The 15,631-nt window shown below is 35.9% G+C and overlaps 1 long non-coding RNA gene across 1 annotated transcript in view; it reads right to left on the reverse strand.

Annotated features, from left to right (window-relative positions):
* Nucleotides 1-15,631, reverse strand: part of LOC145662115 (uncharacterized) — a 205,343-nt gene that overhangs the window by 130,730 nt on the left and 58,982 nt on the right. The window contains exon 2 of the long non-coding RNA XR_014126984.1: nucleotides 12,410-12,477. This is a non-coding gene — a long non-coding RNA (uncharacterized LOC145662115). The remainder of the gene's footprint in view (nucleotides 1-12,409; nucleotides 12,478-15,631) is intronic.

The following is a 15,631-nucleotide window of genomic DNA, read 5'->3' on the forward strand; positions in this document are numbered from 1 at the left end:
GTGCTATTATAATAATATGACAGCAATGATTATAGTTCTTTAAATTATCCTAAAGCTAAAATTGTTACAAACTGTAATTGTTCTATTTTCCATTGTATAGTCTATTGATCATATGTAATATAGTCCGTCACCATTTGCATTTTATAGCCTAAGACTAAATCTTGAAATTAAATTAGGACATTATTAAATTATTTTTATAAATTGAATTAGATGTTGGCACGAACAAACTGTCGTATTACCTGAAATATTAACGAGTATGTAATTAATAATAAGTTGAATTGATAATAAGTAGTAAGTTAATATGGTTTGGTCATTAATTAAGATTATTGTCATTTGTAAGTTGAAATACATTATTTTGGTTATTAATTGCACATTTAATCACAACTCACTTTGTTCTTGAATGTTTTCATTCAACAGAATTGAATTTAAATAAGAAGGGTCCAAATGAGATAATAATAAATTATAAAATCCAAAAATCAAGCACAGAAAACAATAACTTTCACTCACATCTACATCTCGTTTCGCAAGTATATCCTTCGTTACTAATAATAATTGAGTGCTTTTATTCTACAACTGATTACACTAGCCCGCGATGAAAAAAGTGTTTAGAAACTAGTAAATGATTCTCTTAGATTTTGGGATGTTGATTTCAATGGAATAATCGAAAACGCTCTATCACGTAAGATTTCTTCACAAACTCACATCTTGCTATACACTTTGGACCTTTTTCTGAACGCTCTGTAGAGAGCACATTAAATATATTCTCGCTAGATGGCAGGAATATTAATGATTATATAGTTTCAAATTTGGAAGGTAAACGTGTAAGAAACATACAATAATATACTTCATACTAATTAAATTTAATTTTCTTAAGCGAAATTCTGGCACCACTCTTTATTAAATTAAATTTTATGTAGTTCTAATGGCAAAGAATGCCATTCTTATTATAGGATTGGCAGTTTGTACACCTATGCTACAGGTAAATTAACTTAGGTGTGAAACAAAAAAATCAGCAGGATATGAAATAAGTTATATTAGCAGTGATGGAAAAAAATGGATAAATCAGAGTTCTTGGAGAAGACGAAGTTTGCGGCACGCGTGTGTTTGTGCTCCGACAATTTACGTGTTTATGCGAGGAAATAAAGACTTTCTTCCCTCAGAAACTATTGAATTAGTGACATAAACATTAATTGGAGTGTCTGTAAACATTACATGTGCTGTGAACAATTGGAAGTGTCAGTGCTAGTTCTGTATGCATGTTACATGCGTTAGTTAGCAGTAGTGACTACGACTGGCCCTTCAAGAGCCACAACCAAGAGACCAAAATGCCTTTACAGGCAAAACGTACGCGTAAACCTATTCAGGATAACAAAAACGTTTTAAAAAAATACAAGGCGCTGAGATATACGCCTATCGGGCCTGTACCAAGGAAAAGGGTAGTGCAACCATCCCCCCGAATTATCCTACAGCCAATGGAGCCACAACCCACCCACCAAACCACGAAGGACGACCAGCCAACACCGAAGACAACCAGCACCGAGGTCTTCCCCCCTTCCAACCCCACCTCAAGTGGAACAAGCAAGCAAGCTCCAACCGGCAGAATCAGACAGCGCACAGGCAGGACCGTCAAGAACATCGAATGACGACCCAACAGGATTCATTACCCCCAAGAAGACATTCAGACCAAAAACCTCATTATGTGCAACAATCGCATCAGCAATCCACTTCAGGAACCAGTACTCTGTGCTTCGGCAACAGAAACTCGACAGGGAAGCAGCAGCTGAAGAGGAAGAGGACAAGAACCGCAGACAACAACAATCGCAGACAAGATTGAGAAGATGGACATCATCCAAGAAACGGGAGAAAACCCCAAAGAAATCTCCATCTCGAATCTCGCAACAAAGAAGATACCTCCGATATACATATACAGCATCAAAAACAGAAGCACCTATGTCCAGACCTTGGCGGCCACATGCTCAGAACCTCCTGAGGCTTTTCACAACCAAGACTTCATAAAAATACATTGTGCCAACATGCAGGACTTCCAGAAAATCGACGCGTTCTGCCTCCAAACGAATGCGTCGTACTCCACGGAACTACCAAAATCAATAAGACCTTTCAAAGTGGTAATCAGGAAGCTGCCTATCGACACATCACCTGACGATATACATAAAGCCTTAGAAACATTGGGATACACCCCCGCTGCGGTCTCACAACTCAGAGGCCGACCAGACGAGAAGGGAGTCAGACCACTCTTTCCACTGTTCTTGGTCTCCCTCCCAAAAACAACCACCAACTCAGAGATATATATAAAGTACGCTTCCTACTGCACTTCAGAGTAGAGATAGAACCATACAAAGGCACAGACATGCTGCAGTGCTTCAGGTGCCAAAGGACAGGACATTCCCAGCTGACGTGCAATGCCACCCAACGCTGTGTCAAGTGTGCTGGACCCCACCACAACCGAGAATGCCCAAAAAAATCAAGGGACACACCAGCCAAGTGTGCAAATTGCCAGGGAGCCCACCCTGCAAATTACCAGGGCTGCGACTACCTGAAGAAAGCAAAAATGAACAGGGGTAACCAACGATTCTCCACACCCCAACCGCCAACAGATGATCAGAAAAACACGTCTGAGACAGCAGGCATCCAACAGAAGACAACAAAACCAAGCACGTCCAACACAGACAAGACAGTGAGCAGTCGATCACGCCAAGAAGAGTCCACCAAATCTCAACCAACGAAAACTTCCCAGAACCCAAAACCAACACCGACCACCAGAGAAACCACCCCAGCGAAAGAGCCAACCAGACTTGAATATCAACCACAACGAACACCAAGCAACCAAGATCAGCCAACCCCAGCGCAACAAGATTCCAGTCAAGAACCATCCCTGGCAGCGACCATCAAGGAAGTGATGGAATTACTACAGGGATTCAACATCATGAAATTCGTGAACACCCTGAAGTCAGGATTACAGAAAATAAAAACAGCTACAGACCCCGTCACGAAGTTCACAACTCTCCTTGAAATTGCAGCCAGCATCCTCGATGATGGAACAGAATAAGTCAACCATAACCCGTGACCTGAGACTCGCGTTTTGAAACGCGGACGGAATGAAGGACCAGAGACTAGAGCTAACTGATTTTCTCACCCGAGAAAAGATTGACATATCCCTACTGAGTGAAACACATCTCCATCCCCCAGATACCTTCAAAATGCGGAATTACGTGATGTATAGGACAGACCGGCAAGGACGCAAGGGAGGCACAGCTGTTTTGGTGAAGAGACACATTGCTCACAACACACTACAGTTGCCTCCGCTACAAACCATAGAGGCCACAGCAGTAACCATCCACTCTCCAGATGGTCCTCTTCAGCTCATCTCGGCGTACAAGAAGCCATTGGTACCTATCCAAGCCCAGGACCTCCAAGCACTAAGAAGACTAGGACATCGCGTTCTCGTGGGCGGGGACCTGAATTGCAAGCACCCCGCTTGGAATTCAAGGGTATCCAACCAGGGCGGACGGGACTTGTTTCAAGCATTGAGAAACATCGACTTGCATCCCTGCAACCTGGAAGTAAGCGGGAAAGCAAGCTTAGTTGAACCTCTATTCCTACCACTTCATATTAAACTTTTATGAAACAATTCATAAAAGCTCTGTCCAAGAGGTAGGATGTATTCGATAATTGACTGAAAATCTTCCAGGACTTTCAGAAGATAATTGAAAGAGGGTGTACTTATTGGTCCAGATATATATGAAAGATAAGAGTTCGATGATACGGTGACCATGCATGAGCAAGAGGCTTGGAAAGTCTTTCACAAATTTCTTGGTAATTTTAACAATCCTAACTGCAAGCCCATTGTAGAAAACATGTTAGCAGAATTCAAAGATTTGGGATGCTCAATGAGTTTAAAACTGCACTTCCTTAATTCATATTTAGACTACTTCCTGGAGAATCTAAGTGCAGTAAGTGACGAGCAGGGAGAGCAATTCCATAAAAGTATGAAGAATATGGAGCGAAGGTACTAGGGAAGATTCAACGTCAACAGATTACTGTTGGATGCTGCAGAGAGACCTTCACACAACCAGCCTACAAAAGAAAAAAATCGAAGACGGAGTTTTTATATAAAAAGGCAACACGAGTATCTGTAAACACATTTCTTAGAGTTGTCTTTGAAGCTGATAGGTAAATTTTCATATAGTATGTCCATAAAGTAAGAATATATAAGCTAGTATCCTTGCAGTTGACTCTCTTTTATACATAAACCTTACATGATACAGATATATGAATGACATTTTTGGAATAGCGTGTCAAAATACATGAAGATAAGCAATTATATTTTAATCAATTTTTAGTAACCTTAATTTTGCCGCTTAGTGTTATTTGTTTACTTACGTACGGTGCATATAAACAAAATACACTTAAGTAATAGATTGCATCTATTATGATTTGCATTCTTTTAAGGATGGCACTAGGGTTACCAACTTTACAAAATGGAAATACCGGACACCCTCCTGGAGTACGTATACTCTTAGAACTGTGACATGATCGCTCGTTAACGTTATCAACCTGAAAGTGGTCACTTCACATAAAATTAAGCAATTCGGAGTTCAAATTTAATAATTTTAGTTACTTTTGAAGCATTTACTAAGCTTACATATTCCAGTTTTGGTTGAATCGGCACGTGATTTTTGTAGTCTACCATCAATAATACATCGCATTTAAAACAGAAAAGCAGATACGTATAATTGGCAATATAATTATGGAATGCACAAAGTATACTTGAAAAATAAGTCTTATCAGCTTCGCTGGAACTTTTAATGTCTCATAATGCTTACATACTTTTACTGATTCTCGATGCATTATTTAATTGGAACATATAGCTGAGGATGAAGCAGTGTTAGCTGCACTCTTGAAAATGTACTTTGTTGATCTCAAGTAGTATTGATAAGTTCAGTAAATTTTCCTCCCTTTAACTCTTCAGCAAATTCCGCGCACGACAGGTCGATATCAAACCGAACTATGAGCTCTGCTTTAACCATGCTTTAACCATGGTATCGTGGCGGACATACAGTAAATCATTAATCAAGTAATGGCGACTGCATTGAAACAAATGCAGAGTATGAGAATTAAATCAGTCATATCTGTAGTTTCGTGTAGAGAAGAAAGAAATGTGTGAACCAAAGGTTTAAGAATAACTCAAGTTTTTAATATAAACTTTGCCAAAGATTATTCACTTATATCATAAAAGAAATACGAAAGATGTTTTGAAATGAAGAAACATTAATTTTAATGAAGATAATGCTAGTTTAGTCACTAGACAACATTTAAAAGGTGCTACTAACAATGATAAACGAACCAATTGTTTTTGATAAAAAAAATCCTTAAAAATTTCTAGATCAAGCGACAAAGTGCTACATTGATAACACTGATAACAAGACACAAACGACAACCGCCTCACGTTTCCGCACATGTGTATAAATTTTGGACATACAATTATATAATCTCAAACATTGCCAAAATGATCAAGAAACCAATGAAAAAAGACAGTAGATCATTTTAACATGCTATAGTTGCTCACGTTTTTTTTATGTTCATGGCATATAATTTCGTAATGTCACAAAATTGACATATTTCCTTATATTCACCATTAGAAGGGAATTCATTTGCACACATTAAAGTATGTCCAAATTTGAAGAAATGGTTTTCAGTCGTGTCGGGCTCTGTGTGCACACTAAAGACGAATCATTTACCGCATAGTGATCGAGTTTCAATGGTCAAGCCGCTCGACCAGTAATCTGGAGTTTCTTGGATCGAATTTCCGCCTGGGAAGTATTCTTCCTTTTTAACTTTAGAAGTCTTTAGAATTTTTGGTGGTGATGACACATGTTTTATTATCTTCAGATATTTGAATACTCTGTTGTTTTAATACTTGAACTGTCAAATCTTCAGGAATTATAGTAGTAATAATAATTACTATTATCTCGTAGAATATTAAAAACTCGGAGCTAATTATCGCTCAGATCATATCATTACAAGCAGAAATGTGACATTTGGCAAGAACATTTCGGTTTTGTTTTATGTTGCACATGAGAAGAGGAATTTCTCATTTCGTTTCTACAACCAAAATAATATGAGAATTATCATTTTACATTCGAGACGAGTCAAGGCTAACTCAAATTATCGTCTCGCTTTGGGAATGAAAATCGAGACGAGACGAAAAGTATCGTAAACATTTCTTGTCTCGATTCTCGAAATAGTCTATGCCCATTCTTTAAGTAACAATTGCTCTGTAGACTGAAGCTTAAAAGCTATAGGCTGTTTTATTACTTCCTATTTCAAAGCTCATTGAACTATGTTCTGTGTACGTATTTTTGTAGCAAAGCTTTTATAATCACCTCTGCATATCCTAAAAATTAGTTTATTATATGCCTTAATAGAGATAAATTACGAAGATACTTTCGGTGAATCAGAAAAAAGAGTGGTCTGATGCACCAGGTTCCAGTTAATGATTCAAGTTACTCTTAAGACCACTTTCTCCTTTATGTTCTTGTGTGTTTGTAAGTCTATTTTATTTAAATTTGAATTCTTTGGACTATATTATTTTATCATGACCGAAATAAGTCTTTCGTAGTTAATAAAATATTGGAATCGTAAACGTTTGCGAATTGCTACACACACGAGTGTATCTTGAATTTACTTAAAAGAGCAGTCTTAGGGTAGTGGCTTGAACATTCGTTTCGTAATTTAGGGGTCCGTGGTTCGATTTCCGTCGTGGAAATTAAGAAAAGTTTTGTTTATAATTTACAATGTTAATATTTCTGACATATAATAACATGAATAACAGTCAATTTCTCTCGTTCTTACAAGTTAAAGTCGAAACCAATTCCTTCACAGGGGAAATACTGACAACATGACGTCACAGTCTACAATCTGGATTCGTACTCTCTGAAAACTTAGCGTGTTTAGCAAACAATTCATGAATACATAAGGTATGATTCATATATGTATCTAAAACATAATTGTTTCATTGTGGAATTGTTTCTGTGTTCTTCTACTTTTATTAGAAATAATAATAATAATATTTTCGTTCGCCATTTCTAATACTTCCCATATATCTGTTCAAAAAAATTTGTAAATAGCAACTATTCTTTTTATATATTTGTATGTATATTTTGTTAAAATTTCGATATAACTCATACCTAATCCACAGTCTTTTATCCAAAGAAAGGGCGTTACTATGCATCGTGATGAAAACAAATCCTACTAAGTTTCTGTTAAAGCATCAGAAGGTTCGATTTTGTACTGTCCAGGAGCTGACACCTTTTTCCCTTCTTTTCCTTCCAAAGTATCTTTTATAAGGCAATTCACGCTTATAGAGGGCCAAAACATTTTTCATTTTCTTAACTTCAGTATGCTTATTTGCATTTTAATGAGACGTAATATTGAGGTCTCAAATATTCAGTAATAATAATAATAATAATAATAATAATAATAATAATAATAATAATAATAATAATAATAATAATAATAATAATAATAATAATAATAATAATATAGAAGATAAATTCCGTATGAGGACAGATTGTATTAAAATCTGTAAAATCGCTCCAAAGGTTAAGCAAAAGTTAAAAAATAGTCGGAATTTCAGAGAAGTGTCAGGACTATCAGGACATACCCTCTGCATACGTTCCTACAACTAGCTAAATGTTAAACGGAATGTTTCCAGGCATATTTCATGTAGAAAATAGGCTACTGAACTCACTGAACCATAGGAAAATTTGTTTTTAAGTAATGGATATGTCAGCTAAGCTAAGCTAAGCTAAGCGTTCCACTAAAGTTTCATGTAAAAAGTATTCTACTGTATGATTTAAGGAAAATAACTGTAATAAAAATAACTGAATATCACTCAACAGTAAGGCATATAATATGCTAATTTTAGGGTATGCAGAGGTAATTATGAAAGCTTTGCTACAAAAATACCTACACAGACCATAGTTCAATGAGCTCTGTAATACAAAGTAACAAAATAGACTACAGCCTATAAGCTTCAGTTTACAGAGCAATTGTTACTTAAAGAATGGACATACACTATTTAGAGAATCGAGAAAGACGAGAAATGTTTACGTTAATTTTTTTCTTGTCTCGATTTTCATTTCCATAGCGAGACAGTAATTTGAGTTAGCCTTGTCCCGTCTCGAATGTAATGGTAATTCTCATGTTATTTTGTTTGTTGTAGAAACGAGACGAGAAATTCCTCTTCTCGTGTGCAACATTACACAAAACCGAAATATTCTTGCCAAATGCTACGTTTCTGCCTGTAATGGTATGACCTGAACGATAATTAGCTCCTAGCTTTTAATCTTCTAAGAGATAATAATAATTATTATCAGTTTATTATTATTCCCGAAGATTTGATAGTTCAAGTATTGAAACATCCGCGTATTCAAATATGTGAAGACAATAAAACGTGTCTCATCAGCACCAAAAATTCTAAAGTAAGAGAAAAGTACTTCCCCGACGGAGATTCGATCCAAGAAACTACAGATTACTAGTCGAGCGCCTTGATTCTTCCATTTTTCCACTTAATTTAACTCGCTATGTACAAACATTTCGATATTTTATTTTAAGGGCTGGTAATGCTATCCAAGTCTGGTCAGTTATGTACTAGGACAGTGCATCATTTCTTTTTCTTATCTATAGAACTCCAATAGATAATTTGCGTATAACTAACTAATTCAGTCTATAGCCTTGAAGGTTACATTCACAAAGGTTCTACATTAATTTAGGTTCTATTTTCTTCCGTTCCGGCTACGTGATCCACCCACTTGAGTCTCCTAGACTTAATGACCCTAACCATGTTAAGTAAAAAGTATAAATTATATAGTTCTTCATTTCGAAGTTTCCATAATTCCCCCTTTCCATCCCTTTTGAGTCGAATATTCGCCTTAGGAGTTTATTTTCAGATATTTTCTCTCTGTGTTCTTACCTCAAGTTAAGCGATCATGTTTCACAACCATACAGCACAACTAACTAACTCACTCTACGGCCTATGGAGCATGAAAGTTCAATGCCGCTTTCACAAAAAACTCTCCACTGACTTTTATCTTTAGCCAACAGGATTCAGTTTCTACTTTCTATTCCTATTTCTACGAGATCTATCCTAATATTGTCCTCCTATCTGCACCTAGGTCTTCCTAAGGCCGTTTTCCGATTGGAGTTCTAGCTAAGCTTCGAAAGCGTGCTTGTTTCTTCCATTTTGGCTACATGACCTGGCCACCTAAGCCTAGTAGATTTGATAACCCTAACAATATTTGGTAAACGGAATTCATTATATAGTTCCTCGTTATGAAGTTTCCGCCATTCCGCATTCCCGTTCCTCTTGGGTCCTAATATCCATCTCAGAATTTTGTTCTCAAATACTTTCAGCCTACGTTCTTCCAGCACAACAGGCATAAATAATTCATTTTAGATATTTTAAGCACAAGTTCTCCACAGAATTCGTGAAGATAAAAGAAATTGGACTAAATGATAAAACAAATTCCTTGCTTCCAGTCGATATTTAATTTCTTTGAGGATATGGGTTTGGTCTGTTAATGTTCATCCTATAGTGACTGCGAAGACCCATGAAGCCTGGGTTCTGCACGAATCATAGAACTGCTTTCCCTCACTTGTTATGCATCGGCAGAATTCGGCACGATTCGTGGAGTTGCCTTCCGAACGCAAATTTAAGAAAAAGTGAAAAAGCAGAAATGCCCCAACAATATTGACAAACTTTGAAAATATCGCGAACGAGTGAAAAAAGAAACACTTAAAGAGCTATAACACGAACGGTGACAATTATTCGAATTAAATGGTAACAACAATTATAAAAATATAAAGTAACGACAGAAACAAACACAACAAAACGAAACTTAGTGGCAATTCAACAACACTACATCCTCAGGAGATGTTCTCCGTATAGAGCGAGAGTGGAAATTTTTCAAAGGTGGGGGCTGACGACCGAGACACACACTCGTGTCCTATTGGGTGATGAAATTGGTAAATCTGGGTCAAGCTTCACGACGGCTTGCGACGACTTTAGATATTTGAAAATGCACTTTGTCGAAAGTATTTGATGTTGTAACACATCCGTATATTGCAGTATTTGAGTCACGACGAATTTCCGTGTATTTAGTTTTCTCTCCATTTATTTCTAAACCCATGTCCCTGCAGATATTTAAGACAACCTCTGCATTTCTTTCTATTGTCTATATATAATCCCCTATTAGATTTATTACCTAATGAGTGGCATTCAGCTCTAGGCCATGGTTGCTATCTTTTATTTTCGTTATAACATATTCTAGATCAATATTGAATAATAATGCGACATTCATCTTGGGGTTCAGACCATTCTCGACATGAATTCTCGTGGACAAGTAGTTTCCTACTCGAATTTTACTTTGGGATTCACTTGAATACTTCTTAATTGATGTAACTAAGTTTTTCTAACTAACTAATCTAATTAATCTAACTAGAGACTCTGAGGTCTAGTGTTTTTTAAATGTATGTCAAATTTTACCTTACAGTACATTTTATTTTCGTGTGCTTGGATGGATTAAAAATAAACTAAAATGAATTCGTTATAAAGTCCAGTTTCAAACTTGCCTTGAACCTTAACACAAATAGTTTATTACAAAATTTTGATTTATTCAAAAAAGTGGAGAATTTGGTACATCAGTGATCAAACTACAATACATGGACCTAAATATAAACCTCTGCTTTGTACAATGTCATTCATATTGCCTTCAATTGCTTGGAGGGATAGCCTGTAGAATGAAGTAAGCTTGCACTTTACATACTACTTGCTATAATTTAAGGCCAAAATATGCAGGGTTATGCATCAAATTGGATTGGATTTGTTGTGGTGTCTAGCTTTTAGAGCTGGCGCTAAGGTCAAAATAATTTTTTTCGAGACCTATAGATATACCTAGGTATATATATAGTATTCATTACATAGAGTGGCCTGAAAAGGTTAGAAATATAGCGTTGGAAGAACTATACTCTGTTTCGCTACAGCCCATAAAGAGCTACGCCGGCCGCAGATAGCACTCGCTAGATTAGGCTTCCGTGGTCAGAGTATCGTCTCCCAAAGCGCCATTATTTCTGACTTTCTGGACCGGAGTTCAATACTTCTTAATCCAGGTTATTCCCTAATTGCCGCACGATGCTGGATCAACATCAAAAAATTTAAGGCTATCACCAGAAGTAAGAGACCATGCACATCGATGGAACGATCGTGGTTTAAAAGGAAGTCAGTAATGTTAATATTTTAATTTTTCCATTGCAACAGAACAGCTCGACACTTTCTTACTTTACGATATATTACGATAAACATATTCTACGCCTCAAAATAATCAGCAATTATTTATCTTACAGAAATTGATTTTTAATAGTGAGTATTCTTAAGAATACAAGAGAGATTTCGCAGTCCCATTATTTATTGCTGTGTTAGAGATACATTCCACTATTTGACATATGGAAACTAAAGTTTTTAATTCTGATTTAATTATCGAATATAGTTTATTTTATGCTTCTGTTTCAATATTACAGACGTAGTCTTAAATGATTCTAATAAATCCCAACAAACATATGAACTTGCCGAACTGTTTCACATTGTATACAAACGAACTGAAACGGTTCATAAAATATTACATACATGTGTTTGCAGAATTTCCAATAAATCTGATGAATGAAGCGTCTATACGACCTTACCAAAACGATGAGTTATTCTTGATTGATTCCAACTTGATTCTGATTAAACGTAAAAGCGTAGTATTTGTTTGTATTCCAAACTTTCGATGTGAAATCCTTCAGAAACCCCAAATTTTCGGAATGGATTTAGAGTGGGGAAGGCGTTATACTCTTCACACACTCTCGATCTCCGCTCAAGCAAAGTGAACTTTGTGGTCGACAAACACCGTGTGCGTGGGTTTTCTCGGAGCTCTCCCGTTTCCTCCCACTCTCTTCATACCACCATTTCCTTCATTTCTCATCATAACCGTCTTCTCTAGCCTAGCCGGCATAATCGTGGGACGTAAAACTTAAAAATTTTATTTTCTTCATACACCCTTTTAGGTTCGTCCCTGTCTGTTGTACGGATTTCACTTAGGGCCTACTCCATGAAGATTACTTTCAGTGAAATCAAATTAATACCGGGCGACTTCTTTCAATGAAATCAAATGGAAGTACAGGGAACTTAATTAGAGACAATGTATAATGTAGACCTCAAAGGAATGATGTACTAGTCCTTTCTCAGCACCAAGGTTGTATAAGACAAGATACAGAGCTTAAAATGGAATCTGAAGAGATTTAATATTGTAATGATGGAATGTTTACTTACTAAGAATGTAAATTAATTAACCTACCTTATTATGGAAGAGCAGTCCATAAAACTTGCCCACAGACCTAATCCTTACTGTTAATTCTTACCTGTAAGAAAAAGAAAGACATTTTTATTAATGAAACAAGATAATAGTAGAGAAAGAAAGAGAGAAAAGAAACGAAATATAATTTTATAGTATATGGTGTGCTACTGCACAGTCAAATGGTTAACTGGCCGCTTTCGGGTCAAATGGTCTCTGTGTGGCACAAAATTATGCGACCATTACCAGCATCATGAAGGAATTAAGGCACTATAATAAATTAAGTAGGTAATTCAACTAATTACGTTTAATTTATTTGCATAGTATAACTTATTAGCGAGTTTTTCTCTGTGTCATACCTTTGCAACCGATGAAGGGTTACAACTGGACAGACGCTTTTTAGTTCAATGATATGTAATAAGCACATCAAACCATATTGCGATTATTCTGGCTTTCTACAGCGGTGTTTACTAACTCTTAATTCAGATAGTTTCTTGATTGTTTCACCATACCGAAATAACACCGAATGATTTATGACTCTACCGAGAATATAATTGATTAGTGAGACCACACGTACCAGAAAGTACGCTCGTTAACCATACAGATATACGGGAACACTTCATAAACAGAAATAAAGAATTATATTTAATTTTGAAGACGTTTCAGTTGAAAAAGTTGAAAAACACTATGTATAAGTGTACCAGTCTGGAGCTTGTTATTCAAGATGGTGGAAGCAGTGTGAGAGTATACATGGGACGGAACAGCATGGGCTGATGAAGGAGACATTAAAACCAGCTGCATTTTACAGAAGACTTCGGTCACAAAATGGTAATGAGACACTCAGTAGTCGGAGGATATTTGAAGATGATCGTGCGTCTGTCACTGATGATCCTGATTGTGGTGGATCCTAGTCCACAGCAATCAAACTCCACTCAAATAATTATTCATAATCCGATTGTTTGAAAAATTATTCGAATAGATCACATACATCGAATAGTTGAATTTTAGCAGCAAAAATAATTAACAAAGAACTGTCTAAACCAGTAATTTTAGGATACTGAAGAAAAAGATTTGACAAGAAATGATCTTAGATCAATGTTGGAAAATACGGAAGATAAAGAAGTCTCAAATAAAGGAAACAGAAACAGAGGTGACATAAGCCTGACTGGGGCCTGGGGCAAATGAAATTCATCAAGATCAGCTGCAAAAGCAATTAGAACGCACATTCCTACTATTTGCCAGAATTCTTATTTCCCCTTACCATTCATCATCGTGTGGACGTTAGTAGTCCGATTTTGAAGGGTATTTATTTTTATGTATATTTTAATGTACATTTTAATGTTTATTTTTATATTTTTTATTGTTTTCATTTTTTAAATAAATGTATATTTATGGGGATTATGTGCAGTATGATTGCATAAATAACTATTCAGTATTTATTCTTACATTAGTTGGTATTTCTTACTACCATACTACTATCTTACTAGCCTATTTTTGAGTTAACATTCAGAATGAAATCTTTTGAGCTTTGGTAGTTGTATTTATATCAAGACATGCTCATCTATTTTTTACTTTCGAGGGACGATAGAAGAGAAGAAAGTATAGTGGTCGTGAAAAAAAATCAGATTCGAGATTTCAACATATTTACAAGTTTCATAGCCCATACCTACCCAAATAGTGATTTTTCGACATCTCTCTGTCTGTTCATAAGCTCACGCGTTCGTTCTGATGTACTCATATCCAAAATGATTGTTGGATATCTATAACTATCTTCTTGTAAGTATATAATTTGATGATGACGTTGCAGGGTATTTTTAATACTGATACTATATGTATAATCAGGAAATGTATATTTGTGGTAAATTTCATAGGAAAAGAATTATAAATACGAAAATTAGAATGAGTAAAACAAAATGTTGCTAAATGGACAAGAAAGTTTCATTTTCCTTTCTTTACTGCTCTTTTGACATGAAATTTGCCACATACATGTATTTGCCGATTATACACACACTAACATTTTAAGAAATACCGGACGAATTTGTTATCATATTATATTCCTACAACATATTTATACACATGCGACAATAATTTTGGATATGAGTGTACATTCGACTAGAAGATATACGGTACTGTTCATCGTATCGAAACCAACTTTGAACTTAAGGTTTTAATGTGATATTCCAGGGGGATTCGAATTTTCTTCCTACCCCTAAAATTAAGAGAGTTTAAAAACTCGAGAAAAACCGAGAAGGGGTAGTATACACCCTACTCTTAAGGGCGATTTTTTCTGGACAACTTTCTCAAAAATCGGCTCGGGTGATTTTGTTTATATTTCATAAATAAATATGTTATTATTAATGATTTTACAATATGACATAATTCATTTGTCCACAAAAATGTACGAGGGACAGTTTATTCTTGTTTCTTTTCGGACAATTTTCTCAAAAACGACTCTGGTGATTTTGTTCATATTTCATAAATATCGTGATTATATCATTAATAACCTGATAATATGATATAACTCATTTGCTCTGAAAATTCTACGAGGGGTAGTTTATTCTTGGGGGTGAGTTTCTTCGGACGTTTTTCTGAACACGATTTTGTTTATATTTCATAAATAAATATTTCACTAATATTCCTATAATGTTAGTAGGCACAAATAACTTCCGTGAGAATATATACAAGGTATAGCTTAGTCTTACGGTGAGTGTTTTAACAGTTTTGTGAAATACGTCCTCTGCGATTTTGTTATTTTATATACAAATATTTCATCAATAACCCCATCAATAATACGCCGTGTCATCTTCCTAACTTGATGAGCCCCTGAAATATTCTATTTTCAGCAAACAAGTTGAACCTCCTTGGACCCTTTCAGGATACATCTTCTATCAAAATCAAATCATGAAATTTATTTTCAAAAGTTCATTTCACGCAGATTAGTTGTTTCTTCGTGAAACATCTTTATATTGTAAGGATTTCCACCTTCAGCGCAAGCACATGTTTCCACAACACGTGCTACTATTTACAAACAATACAAGGGGACAAGAAACTACAACAAGAAAGACACGAAACCAAGATGAGGAGCCCGAGGAGGAACGAGCCACCAGGAGACCGTCTATAAAAGCACAGCTTGAGGAGGAACCAGTTATTAGTTTGACCGTTGATCAAATAACAAATACCCGCTCCTGAGGTCACCTTGGACTAAGGAGTTCACCTTTACC

Source organism: Thermobia domestica, chromosome 10 (assembly GCF_964235325.1).
Source record: "Thermobia domestica chromosome 10, izTheDome1.hap1.1, whole genome shotgun sequence".
In the NCBI taxonomy this organism is placed as follows: domain Eukaryota; kingdom Metazoa; phylum Arthropoda; class Insecta; order Zygentoma; family Lepismatidae; genus Thermobia; species Thermobia domestica.